General features: G+C 43.8%; 1 protein-coding gene across 15 annotated transcripts in view; it reads left to right on the top strand.

Annotated features, from left to right (window-relative positions):
* srcin1b (SRC kinase signaling inhibitor 1b) overlaps positions 1 to 15,092 on the top strand; it is a 179,820-nt gene that overhangs the window by 71,950 nt on the left and 92,778 nt on the right. For 3 of the 15 annotated variants that reach the window (XM_078163491.1, XM_078163492.1, XM_033611289.2), the window contains exon 1: positions 2,619 to 3,210. The exons of 10 other annotated variants lie outside the window; for them this stretch is intronic. The gene's annotated coding sequence lies outside the window, so the exon portion shown is untranslated. Of the gene's footprint in view, positions 1 to 2,617; positions 3,211 to 15,092 lie in introns of those variants that run through there. 2 more of the 15 variants (XM_078163493.1, XM_033611290.2) reach the window with 2 other exon arrangements.

Genomic DNA, 15,092 nt, shown 5'->3' with positions numbered 1-15,092 from the left:
AACAAAATGTATCTAGTTTGTTTAAAGGGACGGTTTAATGCCAAAATCAAAACTATACACTCTCCCTCTTACCTTACCTCCAATTATCAGTCTAGATAGTTTTAGTGTGAGCTGTAGAGTGTCAGAGTTATTGGCCGTAGAGATGTCTGCCTTCTCTCCTGTATAATGACACACAGATGTCACTCAGCTTGTGGAGCTCAAAACTCAACATCAATGTCTCTTTGCAAAAATCATGACCTGGTTACTGAAGATAATCACAGACCTTGTTGTGAGCAGTTTCATGTAGGAACTACTTTCTTTCTATCAAACTACACCTGCCAACTGTATCACTGCACAGAAGGAAGAGTGCATCTATCGTCCTCCTTGAGCTGTAACATTAGCTAGCTCAGTGGTGCTAGGTGAGCTAGCAGTAGATGCACTCTTCCTTCTGCAGAGTGATACAGTTGGGGGGGTGTAGGTCAGTAAAAAATACATTAGTTCCCACATGAAACTGCTCACAACAACAACAGGCTGTCGTATGTTTTCCTTCGATAAGTAATGCACCCAAATTCGTACATGCCCCGTGTATTTTGAAAGGCTGCAATCACGAGACCACTGCGCTGATGACACTTAACAAGGAAGGAGGCGGGGTGGCAGGGTCAGGAAAAACTGGACTTTTGTCCTTGGCTTTCGTGTTTGCATCCGTGGAAGTGTTTGAAGATGATTCTTTAAAGCCTAAATGATGGGGGAGAATCGGACGGTGGGAGGAAGAGAATTCCAGAGTTTCAGGGCAGCGATAGAGAAAGCCCTGTCCCGGTCCGTCCCAATACTCACACTTCCCCTCAAAATTGGCCCTAGCCCTTGTTCTTGCGCGTTCCCGTGAAGGGCTAATGTGTCCCAAATTTTAGGGAAGTGCTTTTCAGCCCTTAAAATCCCCACTTAATTTTACGAACCCATCTCAACTGAGGGGAAGAGTGAATTTCCAAGGATGCATTGCAAAACTATCCAGCCAGGCGAGTTGACTTGATTTTAATGACTATTTTCCCAAATAAGCATGCAAAAATTCCAAAATATGTCGGAATGTGTTGTTTCTGCATATGCATTGTTATCTGTTAGAATTGAGTTAGAATATGAAAGCACGCTAATTCACGATGTAGCTGACATGAATATCTACAGAGTTCTTCGTGCAAGAAGCCTACGTTGACGATACCCGTGACTTAGGTGAACACGTCTGTTCGTACACGCTAATTTGTACAAAGTGGCATCCCAATTCGTAGGTAAAATTCCCCTCAGCACTACCCCTTCATTGTTGAGGGGAATCTATCTGGCGAGTGTGCTTGGAACCAAGGGGTAAGGTTAAGGGAAGAGAACTGGGATTGGCCCAATTGGTCTTTGGTCAGACGATCTCAGTTCTCTCACAGTGTGATGTAAGAGGGGGCGGGGCTGTTTAACACTGTAGCTAACAGGCAGCCAGTGTAGGGAGGCAAGAAGGGGGTAACGTGCTCCCTCTTCTTTGACCTTGTTGAAACTCTTGCTGCAAGACTGAGTAACACCAAAATATAACGAGTTGGAACAGTCTAGGCGGGGACACAACAAGACACGTTAACGTTTAGACTACAAAAGATATGTGGTAGTTGCTCTCACTTGTCTATTTGTAATCACCCAGGATGCCCATTAATCATTAATATCAGTCAGTCATATCCCATTCAGACGGAGACGGTGTTGTGGGTCAAACCCATGTCGGGGTCGTCTATCTGAGTCAGCATCAGCCGACCTCCTTTAGAACCAGTGTTGGTGAAGTGCCGTCACTAATAGAGATGAACTTTAATCAACTCATCTGACATTTAAACAGCATTTTATCAACTCACCAAAGAAGAGAGGAGAAGAGCAGGTGATCAGTCAAGACTGTGCACATGGACGGACCAGGAGATGAAACTATTGGATGCAGCTCAGCAACACTCTGTGTTTATCAGTGAAGTTTATGTGTCTTCTCCAACAGCATGAAGCAGAGTGACAGCTGCCCCATGTGAATAAGTCGTTTGAGGATCGAACACATGTCGAGTCGACTTGCGTCATACAGATATCTGTTGTCTGAAAGAGGTTTAAAAAAAGACTTTTATGAGCCACCAAGTGACAGAAATATCATGAGATGTTTACACAGGACCGGAGGATGACTGATCTGGATTTGGCCTAGTTTTGGTCTCAGCGCCGACATGATGGAACCAAACCTGCGAGCCTCACTGTGACGACAGGACGAGTCACTCTGACCGGCTGCTGTTAATGTGAAGGTCATAACACAACATAGGTCATGACATATGTTGTGTTAATTAATGAGCTTTGATAGGTGATTATTTGTCACTGACGACAGAGAGGTTACCTGCTTCACCTGCTTCACCTGCTTCACCTGCTTCACCTGCTCCCAGTCTTCACACTAAGCTAAACCTGCTCTTAATTTAACACACAGATTGATATTGATCGTCTCATATCTCTCTCAAAAAACATTCCCAAAAACGTTAAGCTACTCCTTTAAGCCTGCTCCCTCTCCCTCCGAACCTCCGTCAGCTTCTGTCCATCACGTCGGCTCTCATCCTCTCTCATCTCGCCCGTCTCAACTCCTCCTTCCTCTCCACCCACTCTCTGCTCTTTCATGTGCTGTGTCTATTTACCCAAACCACACCATCTATCTCCTGATGAAAAAGGTGGACTGACACTGAGAGAAAGAGAGAGAGATGGAGAAACAGGTGGAGTCTGCTGTCGTCATGGCAACCCACCGTTTTCCCATATAAGGCAACTGAGTGATATCATATGGTTGGCAATGCCTGGGCTTTGGAAGGAGGCACATGCTGTACTGAGTGAGAGGCAACAGCAGCAGGGGAGAGAACGTGCGACAGGGAGAGACGGAGGGAGGTTTTTTTTTTTAGCGTTTGTGTCAGGGACGAGGGGCGAGAGAGGGTGACGGACAGAGAGAGAGAAAGAGAGAGAGAGAGAGGGGAAGGGACAGGAGGGAGGAGGAGGAGGAGCAGGAAGAGATGCTAACTGCCTCTGAGGCGCTACTACGGGTACCAGCGAGGGGGGACTCTGGCGGATCCTCAGGGCGCGGGAAAGACACAGAGCCGCAGTGAAAAAAAAAAAAAAGAGAGAAAAGATGGAGAGGGGGGAGGAGGAAGAGGGAGGCGTGTGGAGCGGGAGGATGCGCCAGGCGGCCGCCGACATGCTCATTAAGTAGCAACGGTAACTCTCTCTAACCCCGTCCTTGCATCCTCAGCTGAGACATGTTGATGTTCCTCTGTGGTGCTGTCATGACTGCTTCTGTCGCTGCGTGAATGATGACGGAGTGATGTGGAGTACAGGAGTGTGTGTGTGTGCATGTGTGTGTGTGTGTGTGTGTGTGCACCTTCTTAATGTATGTGGAGGCATGTGACAGGTGATTCGCTCACACCTCATCCTCTCCTCCCTTTCTGCTTAACGTGAGTGTGCGACCATGAGTGTGTGTTTTTAGGGGAGGGTCCGTGTGTTCACAGAGCAGCCAGGTGTTGACCAGGTGTGTCTGTGCTGCCGCAGTGACGTGCGTTCATGTATGTGTCTGGAAGGAGGAAAGAATGTGTGTCCAAGCCCCAACATGTGTGTGTGTTAGTGTTTGAGTGAGTGCACATGTGTTTGTGTGTGTGTTTGGGCTGGAGAGGGTAAAAAAAAAGAGGGTGGGTACAAAGATGGCTACTTGGCATGCAGGTCAGGCACGCATGTCTCTCCGCTCATCCCTCTCCTCTCGTCTTCCTGCCCTCGTCTCTCTAAGCGCTGCCTGTCTCCGTGCATATGTGCGCTTGGGGATTTCAGCTCAAGTGATTGAGAAATATTGCAGGCAGTAATCACTGAGTCACGGTGCATAGGGGGCCTGTTTGTGTGAGATGAGACAGGTTTTATGTTCCAAAAAATGTCCGCTTGTTGGTGCATTAAATTATTTGTGGAGTGACTTGGCGGCAGGTTTCGCCATTTTCCAATTTAAGGTGAATAAACGGAGCGAGCGGGTGATTACGCAGCACACAAGATATATTAGGGATTATAACACAATGGGTGCTTGACTTCACAATTATCAGCTGTTTGTTTCTGTCACAATGATTCTGTGAGGAGGGCGATAATGTTAACGCCTATTTCCCACTTGTCAACTTGTAATTATGAAGCCGCCAAATGGAAGTCCTTCAAAGTTAAGAACATGAAGTCAGATGGAGGTTACAGAGGTTGTTAGCTTTGTATCTTCAGACTGTATCCTTGACAGTTTTATAATTCTTGTGAAAGGATAAGACGGAAAGTGAAGTGGTGAGAAATTAATGTAAGAAGGGCATTTATTAATTATATGAAGGCGAATTTGAAAAAGGATACTTGTGCGTTTTCTTACAGGTGTGAATCTTTGGTGCACCCATGTTTGTTCTGCAGAATCCCGTCGTAAGGCCCTGACACACCAAGTCGCCTGTTGGGCCGTCGGTGAACATCTGTAGTCTTTGCAGTTTGTCCCGCACTGTTGGCCCTCATCAGCCTTTTTTGGGCCGATTCAGCATGTTGAATCAGTGTCAGAGATGGTGGATGGTTGACGAATAAAATCACTCTGATTGGCAGCTCAGCACATGAGAATAGAAACTTAAGTAAGGAGAAGATTAAAGTCAAGAGGGCGTGAGATGGAAACAGGATCAGAACCTTGTGTCGGGTGCTCGTGGAGAACGGGATCGACAGGAAGGCGATCCAGACACAAGGAAGGAAATGTTTAAAAGCTGCAGAAAAAAGCCTCTTGGACCCACAGGCCGAACCCAACAGGAAGTCAGCCATTTTAAATTTCATTGCCAAATTGTTGCGTTTTCCACATGTCTCATTTTAACAAACTCCTCCTGCAGACATAATCCAAACTAGTTCGTTCATTTATGACCCCTGGAAATGGCCAAAAATGCACCAAAATTGCACAGTAAATTCAAAATGGCCGACTTCCTGTTGGGTTTAGAGCATGCCTCCAAGAGGCTTTTTTATACGTCTTGGAGGGTTACATAAGCCTGCCAAGTTTCATACATGTAGGTTAAACTAGCTTCAGGGGCTGTTTCCTCAAACTTTTGTAGGGGGCGCTACTGAGCCACTTTTTGGAACCCGCACACGAGACCCTTAAAATATCAAATTTTTCACCAGTTCTGATATATCTGCAAAGTTTCATGAGTTTTCGGGTATGTTAAGCCTCCGAAAAAGGCAATTCATTTGCATGAAAACTAATAATAATAATAATAATAATTCCTTCAGTTTCAAGAGGGCCTTCGCCCGGCCTTCGGTCGGTGCTCGGGCCCTAATAACTTCAGAACTGGTGTGAACCATCTGGACAACTTTGTGATCAAAAGTTGTTGAACGATTTGCTCAGCACTTAACGGTGTGGCTGTGGCGTGGCATCAAGTTTTGTTGTCTCACCATGAAACATGAAATTCCTTTTACTTCAGCGTAAATGTTCAATCTGCACCACACTTGACGTGTTTGACTCTTTTTCATATTTCCTTCCTCTTCCTCCTTCCTTCTACATTTTGTCGCAGTGCTTTGGTTGCCTTCCTGTCGCTCTTGTTATATTCAGTATTTGTTCAGACACTGAGCTCAGAAACGGCTCGTGATTGTGTTATTGTTCACTGGCGCACAGTTCTTTCACCATCTGGTGGTTTTGTTAATGTGCTAACTGGCTAACTAGCGTCTATATCTCCTGCTTAAGCTGACAGTTGTCTCTGGCCCATCAGGCAGTTAAAGTGGTAATAAAAACTGTAGATATAACACTGACAGTACAATACATAAAGTTTAAACAGAAAATCATGAAAATGGAGTCTTGAAGAACTGAGCAAGACATTCTCCTTTAGGATAAATGTCCTCTGTATATGTCTCTGTAGCTTCTGGAAAACAGGCGACATGATTAGTTTAATGGCCACATTGATGACCCTCACCAGCTTGATTAAGGTTTCAAATATAAAAGTAACACACTAAGAATTATAAGGAGGTGCTGATCACTGGCACTAGACGTCTGTACGATTCAGGTCACCATGCGTGCAGAAATATTGTGTGACAGAACACTTTTAATGACAGATATATAGATTACCTGTAGAATCAAAGCCTTTGAGCAGATACAGTAAATACATTGTTATTCTGAATATTCCTAAGGACCTGAAGTCAGGAGTTAAGCTCCAGTGCACTTTGCTGACACTGAGCCTGGAGAGCAGTCACATGGTTCAAAGACCAAAATTATAACCATATTTTAACCTACTGAACTTGAGATCTGCGAGTCTATGGCTGTCTTAATCAGTGTGACTTTGGTGTTTAGACTGGATTCAGCAAAGTCACACAATGACACAAACAGACCAACTGATGGAGCGGCCGTCGACCAGCAGCTCCTGTGTTCAGTGAGGTTATAATGCTGCTTTTGTCAATGGCGTCTGGCTTTGACGAGAGCATAGATAATGGCTTCAGTTCCCCGTCGGCACAGGCTGTTTGACAGCAAGGTGAAGCAATGAAAATACTCTTGAAGGGATAGTACACCCAAAAATGTAAATTCAGCCATTATCTCCTCACCCATATGCCGAGGGAGGCTCAGGTGAAGTTTTAGAGTCCTCACATCACTTGCAGAGATCCAAGGGGAGAGGAGGTAGCAACACAACTCCACCTAATGGAGGCTGACGGCGCCCCAGATTCAAACGTCCAAAAACACATCATTGAAACCACAAAATATCTCCATACTGCTCGTCCGTAGTGATCCAAGTGTCCTGAAGCCCCAACATAAAAAGTTGTTTGGAAAAACCTCATTTGAACTCTGTTTTTAGCCTCATTGTAGCCTGTAGCTCTGACTGCCTCTCTGGGCACCACGCTCACATGTGTGCGCTTGCCCGAGACCGTGAGACATGGGCACTGCCTTCATGTGAGTTCACGTGCTTTCGCTGGTCTCACGCGGTGCACAGAGAGGCAGTCAGAGCTACAGGCTACAATGAGGCTAAAAACAGAGTTCAAATGAGGTTTTTCCAAACAACTTTTTATGTCGGGGCTTCAGGACACTTGGATCACTACGGACGAGCAGTATGGAGATATTTTGTGGTTTCAATGATGTGTTTTTGGACGTTTGAATCTGGGGCGCCGTCAGCCTCCATTAGGTGGAGTTGTGTTGCTACCTCCTCTCCCCTTGGATCTCTGCAAGTGATGTGAGGACTCTAAAACTTCACCTGAGCCTCCCTCGGCATATGGGTGAGTAGATAATGGCTGAATTTACATTTTTGGGTGTACTATCCCTTTGATATAGGGTACACTTAAAGTGATATTGATCTTTTGTAGGCAGCTAAAATACGTTTTGCTGCTGCCCCTGTCCACAGCAGTACATTGCTTGACTTCCATTGCAGTACTCCTGCCTGCTCCTCCAAACTGGGGCGTTCCGACTAACATCTACTGCAGGTGATACATGTATATACTCTGGATAAATACATCACACAGTTGAGCTTCAAAAAATCCAAACTGTGCCTTCAAACTGGAGGGAAAAAGGCAACAAAATGGTCGCACGAGTTCAACACAGGATTTGACAGTGATTGTAATATTCATTAACATTCTCTCTCCGGAGTTAAAACTTTCCAACAACCAAAACACATGGGGCACGGTCACGACGTAGCAGAGCACATCCGTTATAATTACTGAAGCTCGTACACTGACCACTGAAGCCTCACCTGCTCAAGCATCACGCTGCTCAAGGCTAATTTTACGCGGCCAGTCTATTAATGTGTCTCTGCGTGCGGGTCAGGGGACATCCAACAGGTAAAAACGACATGCAACGGTTAAAAAATAATTAGTCTGTTTTAAAATGATAAAATAAATACCTAATTGTACCAGAGGCAATGTGAAGCAGCTGAGTAACCTTGTGGGTGTTTTTACATTTCACATTAAAATAAAATCAATCAAATCAGTGCATCCTGCTGTTAGAACGATCCACTTAATTAATTCAGTAACAGTTAATAAAGCCTATACGCTTCCAAAGCCTCTGTGAACAGCTGCAATTATCACCTGGCTAAACTCAACACACACACACACACACACACACACACACACAGAGTGAAGCTCACAGCAACGACACGCTGCAGACAGAGTGTGTGTAGCAGGTGAGAAATCCTGCTCTGCTCCGCCTACACGTCCGTACCCTGTGTAGTTCGGCTGTAAGATTGACCGCTTATTAAACGTCTTTCTGCAGGGTTTTCCGAGCGCAGTAATAACTGGAACACGCTCATGTCGACCTTGTAGACAGGCAGAAGTCAAAAAAAGCTCACACACAAACAAATAAAGAAAAGGAAAATGAATGTGTGGCTGAATATAATTATTAATTTAGCGTGATGGTCTGAAAGATTCTGTAAATGTAGAGAAAAGGAAACAGTGTAAAGAGTCTGTTTTTCAAGTTAGTGTCAATAAAGGTGAATATTTAACAGATTTGACGTTACGTTCTTGAGTGCTTTAAACGCTTGTGTATCATTTTAATCTTAATTTATGAAAAGATCAGAGAGAAATGTAAAAGATTATTAAAGTTTATCCATGGGAACGTGTTTTAAGTTAAAGACACAGACTAGATCTGAAAATGTTAACGTGATCCAGGACAAATTTCAAGTTGTAGTTGTATGATGTAGTTCTGTGTAAATGTCAAGTGCAAAACACTGCAACGTGTGAAAAAGAGGAATTTAATGACATAAAGGGAGATGTAGGATCTGGTTGTGTAGATGTTAAATATTGGATTCAATATGCTGTGTGGCCTCAGATCAGGTAGAACTGTGCTGTGTTTTGGTCAGCGGGTTTGGACTGAGGCCTACAAACCACACAGAGCTCTGAAATCTGGGTCAAGGCAGCCCACAGGCTTGTTGGTCTTTCTTTCACAAACCCTCCTTTCTTCTATCCTTCAACTCTGTTTTCAAAATAAAGTGAGATGGATTTCAAAAAGTTGCAACTGAGGCTGAGAGAAAATATTTGGGGATCCAGGCGGCTCCCAGAACAGCTGCTCAAACATGAATTAACTTCCACCTACACCTCACTTTAATTATTAAGGGAATTTGATTTTTTTTTTTTCCAGCAGCTCTCGCAGCAGATGTGATGCAGTTTAGACTCAGAGGCAACACTGACTCACCTGTGCTCTGAATGTGAAGTCACATTTAAGTCCCGCAGAGTCGGTATTTAAATGAATGCAGTGACAGTGGAAGTGCTTCAGATTGTTTGTTGTGACAGTTGTTTGTCGATCTGTCTGTGTTGTGCATGGCGACTAAAGAGGTGCTGGGAGTGAGAGAGGAAGCTTGCAGAGCTTTATTGACCGTGTGTGCACACACACAAGCAGCAGTGTGTATTTAAACTATGAATATATAATTTACAGGTACAGTACAGGGTAATTGCTCTGGGATTGTTCCTGACACTATTACATATTAAATATTAAACAACCCACTGTGAATGTTTTTGGAAGTGCTGACAGGTGGTGAAGCTGGGAGCAAAGAGGACGGGTGTTTTCTTTCAGTGTTTTGAGTTTAATATGAAAAATGCAACACTCTGTCACACCGAAACACAACAGGTCCATTTCCACTAGTGCTGCCCTCCCAGCTAAGAATGTTTCTAGTCGACCAACAGTCATCATCACAGTCCATTAGTCGACTAGTCTCCTGCACGTCACACACTGAGCGAGCCGCCTGTTAATGACGCTGTGGGCTAATGGGCATGTAGCTACTTCCATGTTTCAGATGATACGTCATGTTTGTAGTCGACCAATGAAGATGAGTTTACATATCACCTTGGGTTCGTCCTTCACCTTCTCAAAATGATCCCACACTTTGGATTTCCTGCCCGACATGTTATTAACTAGCCTGTGGAATAACCGCAGGTACCAGCCCTGGAGATTAACCTGACTCCTGTCTGACTGCTGAGCGTGGACACTTCCTGTGTCTGTCCTTTCAAAGTAAAGTCACACATGCTCCAGTCATATAGGTTTGGATTTATTTTGGGGTTTTTTTCTGACACTAAGCGACCAATGAAATCTTGCTGACTAATGACCTTTTTGGTCAACTAACATTTAGTCGACCATTAGGGGGCAGTGCTAATAATTACTAGTGTGATATGTGTTTTTTTGTTTTCGTAGCCACACCATAGACTGGGGAACAAAGTACTGTTATAATTGTGGTGGTGTGACAAGTTCAGCGGTTCTCCCATGAAGCCACTGTCCCCGATTGCTCCATAACGACTGCCTTCTGTCAGAAGTTTGTGTCGGCTACCCCCGAGGATTACTGGTATCCATGAATGTGGATTGGAGTTACTTTATCTCAACATTTGGCTCTTTTGTTTCTATTAAACTTTAATACGGCCTACTTGAGTTTAAGATATAAGGCACTTAATTCTGTTAAGGCTAAATGCACTTTCCCCAGTGTTAACCAAAGTAAAAAATAGTATGTGTATCTGCCCTGTGATTTGCAACCTAAGCAACCTTAACAAGTATCGTAGCCTATTTAATCGAAATCCTGAGTGCAGGGCTGATCTTCTTCAAGGTGCTGTTGGTTGCTCCTTGTCTCATGACATGCAGTGCGTGCTGCTGCTCTCCAAAAGTTAAACTCTGATTACTCTAGTAAACTCTAGTGTTTGAGTGTGCCTATCGCGCATCTACATTGAAAACATTGAATTTGAGGGTGCAAAAACTGTGGCATGTGTACGCATGGATATATAAAATCATAGATGACTCATTGCTGTGGCTACTGTGCGTCAACGTCACCGCCATCTTGGGGAGGTCACTGCCGGCTGGCTAGTACTGTTGTGTATGGATTCTTCAGCAGACTTGGCGTGCTCACTCAAAAGTCTCAAAGTGTAATTGGGTGCTGGTCCAAAAAATTACAGCGAAGCAGAAAAACCTGACAACACTACTAATAAGTATAATATTTTTTAATGTAGTGGATTGCACAGCAGCAGTTGAACGGACGCGTTTCAGCTCATAGCCGTCCTCAGCGTTAGGAAATGACCACTTCAGAATGAAAATACAGACAGTACTTACTGACCCTCATGCCGACAAGAAGTTCAGTGTAGTTTTTTAATCCACAAAACTCGTTCGGGGAATCGGAGGATAACAGCTAGGAGTGCTGCGTTTACATGGCAACTTGAGACTAGCTGATGGCTAGTGGTGGTGCTAGTTCTCGAGTCTTGCGCGAGTTGCCATGTAAACACAGCACTCCTGCAGGGCAGGCTAACTGACCACAGTGAGAAATGATGCTATAAAAGTGGAGTAAATTACGTCTTTTCAAGTCAGTTTTGCATGCCGCGGCTTCAGGGCACTTGGATTACGACGGATGAGCCATTCTGATGTTTCTGAAATGCATTACCAGAGTTTTATTACATTTTCAAAATATGGGTTCCGTGCACTTCAAGTGTAGCTGTTATTCTGGCTAGCTGTTATCCTCTGATACTGTAATATTTTGGACCAGCACCCAATTACACTTTGAGACTTTTGAGTGAGCACACCAAGTTTGCTGAAGACTTAGCTCCATACACAGCAGTACTAGCCAGCCAGCAGTGACCTCCCCAAGATGGTGGCGGCGTTAACACATCGCTGAAACAGGCCGAAGCCGTCAACGTGGTATCTACTGTATATGATATCTGTGTGTGTATGGCCCCTAATACACCCATCCACCAGGTTTCATTAAAAACTCAACTTTGTAGTTTTTCCCTAACCCTGCCGACAAACAGATAAACTGATGCTAAATCATGACCTCTAACCTCTTTGATGAAGGTGATGCTGCCTCTCTTTCCCTGCAGCGACGTGATGCTGCTTCACTGCTCGTTCCTTTAGCCTTTATTTTTCATGACGTGTCAATTGTGATGTCGGACTTGGCTACAAGTCAAACTGGCTGTGATGAGGTCTATACATCATCCAATTACCGTTTAACTCAACCTCTTAACAGACATCTGTTCAGGCAACAATACACTGCATTCAACAGCTTCTAAGTTCTGCAGTTAGAGAACTGTAGCAAAACATTTTGAGTCGAACAGTAATATATATATATATATATATATATATATATATATATAAGCAGACATCTTGGCACAAACAAGAGCAGTCAGATCCAAACATCCCGTCCTCGCCCAGCAGCTCAGTCTGCGCCATCATGTGTGATTAATTGATGGGTCTTAAGATCACTGTTGCTGCTTCTCTTCAGACAGAGAATTGAATAAATACAGACAGTTTTCAGTCCAAAGCTGTCTGACTAGATGATTCAGTTATTATTGGACCTGCAGTAATGAGCACCTACAGCTGTCTGTAACAAACCTTTAACTACAGAATCAGTTTGTTAAAGCTCAGCTGTCGTTACTGTGGATTATAACTGGTCTCCTCGTGTCGCTCAAACACCAAGAACCATAGTGGACACAAGACTGAGGATTTATTCAAGGTGATGACTAAACTCAACTAAATCTGTCATTTCTTTTTTTTTTTTTATTTGTCTTGAAAATCAAATGCTTACCATTGACTAGAAGACTTTGAAAAGATTAGATTAGATTTTCTTTTGAGAAGATAAAATTTTACAAAGACTGCAGATCTTGCAGGGTCACTATTTGTAAGACTGGAGCTAGATTTCTTTTGAGATTATTTCCCATCCTGCTCCTGGTGGAAAATATTACGCCAAAAGAAATTTGACATATTAACAATTCCTCGTGTGTCTGCAAAAACACACAGCTCCAGAAACACACGATTAAATGTGTCATATGTCGACAGTAGAATCCATAAAGATAAATTATATTTTAACATTTCTCAAATAACAACCGTGTCTCATTCTGAGGTCGTCGAATACCGGTGCTTGGTCAGTGACTTCTGGTGTCAGACACGGACAAATAGAAAACGTCCTTTTATGCTGGCATGATATGGTCAGTTAAGGGGGCAGGAGTGGTGGCGGATGGAGCTAGCAACCACCAACTTTCACCCCGGGAAGTCGGTGTTTGTTTCCCGTAAGATTGTAAAGCCAAAGCTAAACCCAGCCACGTGCTTGTGTAGACTAAACGTTGAAGGAAAACGTTATTTCAGGGTGTTGTTCTGATGTAGTGCTTTTATTTTGAAAGCAGACAGAAGTGTATTTTGAAAACAGACAATGCATGTAACAGGCTGAAGTTGACACGGCGTCTCAGGACATCAACAACCAACACACCCAGGGTACCTTGCACGTCATATGTGGACGTGGAAAATCCATGACCAGGTTGGTTGGTGTGACAGTGTGTTGAGAATAATTGCTGGTTTGTGGATCAGATTCAGACACAGTCAAACACAGGTTCTTGGTCACTCAGGCTCCACCAGTTTCTCCTCCTTTTCCACAGAACAAGAGAATCAAGACTTGTTCATGTTCTTGTTCTTCCTCTGAATCCCCTCCACGTTTACTGTCATCCCAGTTTGCTGCTTCCTGTTTGGTGCTGCAGAGAGCGCAGCTATTGGCTGTTGATGTTCACATCCTTGAACGTCAGTATTTGATTTTATTGGAACGTCAAGACAAGAAAAAGACAAAATCAAGACAGCTTGGACTGAGTTTTCGGACCCCCTGACACCAAATGATCACGATCACGGGAGCGTGCCACAGCTCTCGTGAAACTCTCATGATTTTATTCCGACATTTGAAATTTGTCTGTGACAGTGAAATCGCTTGAAGAGTTGTTTGGTGTAAGGCTTGCACAACAACGGGATTGACAGCTGTGTGTGCCAGTTGGCGTGCTCGGGTTTAACGGTGCAGTTCGCGATTGGTCAGATTGGTCAGCTAAAAATGGCAGTGGCCATAGCTGCAGTATACTACCTTCATTTTAGTTCAGAGGGAGACAGAAGAGACGTATTGTCTGTCTTTACATGCTAGTTATGGTGTCATCGCACTCCAGAGGTATCTGATTTGAGACCATATACTCGTATAGCATTAGCACATTAGCATGCTGATATTATTTCCTCAAAACAATGCTGCGCCTATAACTAAATACCTTGAAAAGGAAAATCAAACCATTTGAAAGGTTCTTGCGATGTTTTGCTGAGTAAGAAACTCATCAGAAAACTGTCACCTCGCTGGCAGGGGAACTAAGCTGAGCTAAATATCTTAGATCACAGTTATTGTACGGTAGAAAACAGCCACGCGAGGTCACTTCTTTTGGAGTACAACCATCTGTTCTCTTTTCTATACCTCCGTCTTTCTCACTGGTGTCATAGAAAGTCTGAATGAAAGAATGCAAAGACCTTCGTTCAGATCCGTTTTTCATTCAGTGTATTCAGCACTCACTGGTCCAGGGTTGTGAGGGGAAATTGTTCTGTTGCTGTGAGGCTTCACACAGGATATGTGTCATTCAGAGGAAAATGAAAGAGTCTTGAGTGGGTTGAGTAGCGGTCATGACCAAAAGTGCAGCTCAGTAAACAACGTCCAAAATATTACTGTACTGTTCCTGTAGCAGTTTCCCTTCCTGGCCGATCCATAAGCATTACTCTCCCTCCGTCCTTTAGCCTGCTTCAGTCAATAATTGATTGTGTCTGGAGATCTGTGTCTAAAAGGCTTCAGGATGAGTTCAGGGCACATTCAGAACACAAGAACTTGTGCACAGATGATTGATTATTGATGCAGATACTGTAACAAAGTCACTCTGGTCACAAAGAGAAGAGAGAAGCTCCATCATCATCATGTCAGTGGAGGCTGATTAGATTTCCACTGCATGATTAACTTAGCAAGCAGCACTGGTCCTTTTTGTAGAAAAGCAAGTTGGTTGATATTCTAGATTTTTCTTATTGTTCACAAATCCAATGAAAAAACAAAACCAACTGTAGATTTAACAAGTTCTGTGTGTATCAAAGCCCGATATATCTTCGTCCTCTGTGCCATAGAGCTCCATTGTTGTTAAGAACACATCAGTGACACTGAGTGCGTTTAAATGACGTTAGAGAAAATCCATTAAATGAGTTAGTCCGACTAAAATCGGACTTTTAAAATCAATGTAAACATGTGAGTCAAAGTCGGACTAACACCCTCGATAATGCCACTGGGAGCTGAAGTCCTCCTGCATGTGTCCAGTCAGTCGGACTCAAACTGGCTGAGGCGCTCTGAGCATGCTCCAGAGTTTCCAAAGTC

Source organism: Epinephelus lanceolatus, chromosome 21 (assembly GCF_041903045.1).
Source record: "Epinephelus lanceolatus isolate andai-2023 chromosome 21, ASM4190304v1, whole genome shotgun sequence".
Taxonomy (NCBI): domain Eukaryota; kingdom Metazoa; phylum Chordata; class Actinopteri; order Perciformes; family Serranidae; genus Epinephelus; species Epinephelus lanceolatus.
This window is presented reverse-complemented; position numbering and strand designations above follow the sequence as displayed.